The sequence below is a fragment of the Sceloporus undulatus genome, chromosome 4 (assembly GCF_019175285.1).
Source record: "Sceloporus undulatus isolate JIND9_A2432 ecotype Alabama chromosome 4, SceUnd_v1.1, whole genome shotgun sequence".
NCBI lineage: Eukaryota > Metazoa > Chordata > Lepidosauria > Squamata > Phrynosomatidae > Sceloporus > Sceloporus undulatus.
The window spans coordinates 30,218,384-30,221,168 of NC_056525.1; the positions used below are offsets into that span (position 1 = coordinate 30,218,384).

The following is a 2,785-nucleotide window of genomic DNA, read 5'->3' on the forward strand; positions in this document are numbered from 1 at the left end:
TTTTATTTTTATTTTATTTATTATTGTTACTGTATATTGTTTTTATAAGCACCTTCCACTTCTGTTGAAAAAGAAAGACGAGATATAGAGATAGAAACTAACTAAAATACACTTATGCAATGTATTTTTGCATGTATGTCAAAGTCAGCCTCTTGAGGCCTAATATTACCCCTCACATTACTTTGCCAAAATTTGAAAGTGCACCTTTGACAGCCTGAATAAAGAAGAATTGGCACCTGGTGGATTTTTCCATTTGAAATCTCTGTTAAAGAACATGGAACCAGTATCAGGCCATTTTCTAGAAAATAAATCTCACTCCATGGCATGGTGGGGCATTTCATTGGAGTGAATGGAAAAAACATGCCAGTTTATGATGGTTTGCAAAAACACAATTCTTTAATCCTAAAGAGCCATCTAGTGGCAAATCTAAAAAATTGTACTTTTTTGTTGTTTACCCAGAAGAGCTCCTGATTGAATGCTGCCCTAGTAGATTTAGAATAACGGGTTTCATTAAATGTGCAACTGTTGTTGCTGCAAATGGCAAGTACACATAGAACCACTTTCTATCAGCTTAACTTCTAGGACAATTTGGCCATGTTTTGAGGAAGAAGAGGTTGGGTACTGCACTGTACTTCAAGGTTGCTGTTCTGGAAGGAGTGGAAGATGCATGCAATGCCATTATCATAGGATGGGAAAGAGGGCAGGCTGACAAACCAAGATTTCAATTTTTCCCATTTTCAAGTCAAGATGGTAGGTGGTCATCCACAAAGAAACACTCAATTCTATAATGGATTTCCACACAGAGGCATCAATTTAAAACTCTGGAAAATCTATGTGACGTCAGCAAAAATGTGATACTGAAAACTGAAATCTGAAATTAAAAATCCAAGGCGAATGGTATATAATGAGAAAAGAAGAGGACCCAAAACTGATCCTTGTGGCACTCCTATCATTACAGGAAAAGTCTTTGAAGTAGATCCCCGAAATAAAACAGAAGAAGAATGGCCAAACAAATTCAGAATCATCCATGCATCTTTGAATGTTAGCTGCCATGGATCCTCCATCCCTGGAGAAAGGCAGTGTATAAATTCAATAAATAAGTAAATAATCTATATGTTTTTGTAGTATTTGCTTACAAGATATTAAAATATATATTCACTTTTTCATTTTCCAGTATTGTCCAGACCACATTACAAATGGATATACTCAGTCAAGGAAGCCAAGGAAGCCCTGAGCTTGTGGGACTTGAACAGGGCTCAGTAAGAGGATCTGGAAGACTCTCATTCATAAGGTCATAAGTTGCCAACAACACCCTAAAAAGTCCTTAAGAGTACATGTTGGCCAAAATGCATTAGGCTTTTCTACCAATAATCAACCATCTTTTGGATATCTTGAGATGTGTCTTGATTTTTCTGTTGCTACCACTGTACTTTCCTTTGGGGTAGTTGCAGTTGGTGGCACTGTAGCCCTCAACCTAATCTTATGTGGGCCTAATTTCAAAAGCCCTCTGCTCAAATCTGGTTCAGGACTCTCTAAGAATGAGCTCTCTATTCCTCAGCAGATGGATAGATAAGGAGGAAAAGAGAGACAAACAGAATGGGAATAACTAATTTTGACTCTTCTTTAGTCCCCGAAAGAATATTGCCAAGGTATGTGGCTCTTAACTACAAAGATTACTCACCCCTACCTCACATGAGTGAAAGTATATATACATGTAAACTTCCATTCACAAAGTAGATGCATTCCTAGGCACAGATTCTTTAGCAGAAGATTTGAGACCAGAGGCAGAAATAACACCACAAAGAAAAAAGAGGTCCAACATGCTTCAGCAAACTTTGTAATCAAAACTAACAAATGAAACAAGGTCAGGCAAGGCTTGCAGAAGTAAAAAACATTTGAACCTTCTAGTGGTGACTTAGAGGCTTTTTCCAAACTGTGTCCAAGAATTTCACCAGCCTCTGCTTTTCTCATGATCCATTTTAGTTGCAAACTGTATAGGTCTCAAGTGTTTTTTGTTTTGTTTTGTTTTACGATGCTGGTGTAACTGGTGAGGCAGACTTATCTGCTGTCCCTTTTCCTCTCTCTAATGCTGGTCACATATGTTCAGTAAGAGATTCCAGAGGTAGACAATGTTTACCTTTTCTGTTGGAAGAAGGCACACACAGCTACAGTGGGATTGTTTACAGTGGAATCCTAACTCAATCTTTATTGTGTTGTTTACTGCAAACAGGCTGCTGCTACCCAAAGGTCTGTGTTTCTCCAGCCCTCCTTCAAATCTTACTAATGCCAATGCTGTTAAAAGGTTTGCAGCTAGACAGAAGAGAAGGAAGGAAAGCAGGCATTAGATGACTTTGAAAAAGGGAGCTTCTTTGTCAGAAGTTGTATTTGAAAAGTAGGTCCTGGATCTGAAAAGCTTGAAGACCCCTTTACAATCTAATAATAATAATAATAATAATAATAATAATAATAATAATAATAATAATAATAATAGAGTTTATTTGTATTTCCTGCCTCTGTAAAGATTGAGGCGGGATTACAGCAATAAAATAATACAAAGTAATACACAATAATACAAAATGTTAATACAGTTGGCCCTTCTTTTACACTGATTTTTTTATACACGGATTCAAGCATACATGGTTTGAAAATGTTCCAAAAAAGTATAAATTTCAAATATCAAACCTTGATTTTCCATTTTTTATAAGAGACACCATTTTGCTATGTCGTTATATTTAATGGGACTTGAGCATACACAGATTTTGTTACACACGGGGGATCTTGGAAC

General features: G+C 36.7%; 1 protein-coding gene across 2 annotated transcripts in view; it reads right to left on the reverse strand.

The window, feature by feature from the left end:
- NCOA3 (nuclear receptor coactivator 3) overlaps positions 1 to 2,785 on the reverse strand; it is a 1,019,275-nt gene that overhangs the window by 757,062 nt on the left and 259,428 nt on the right. The window lies entirely within an intron of this gene.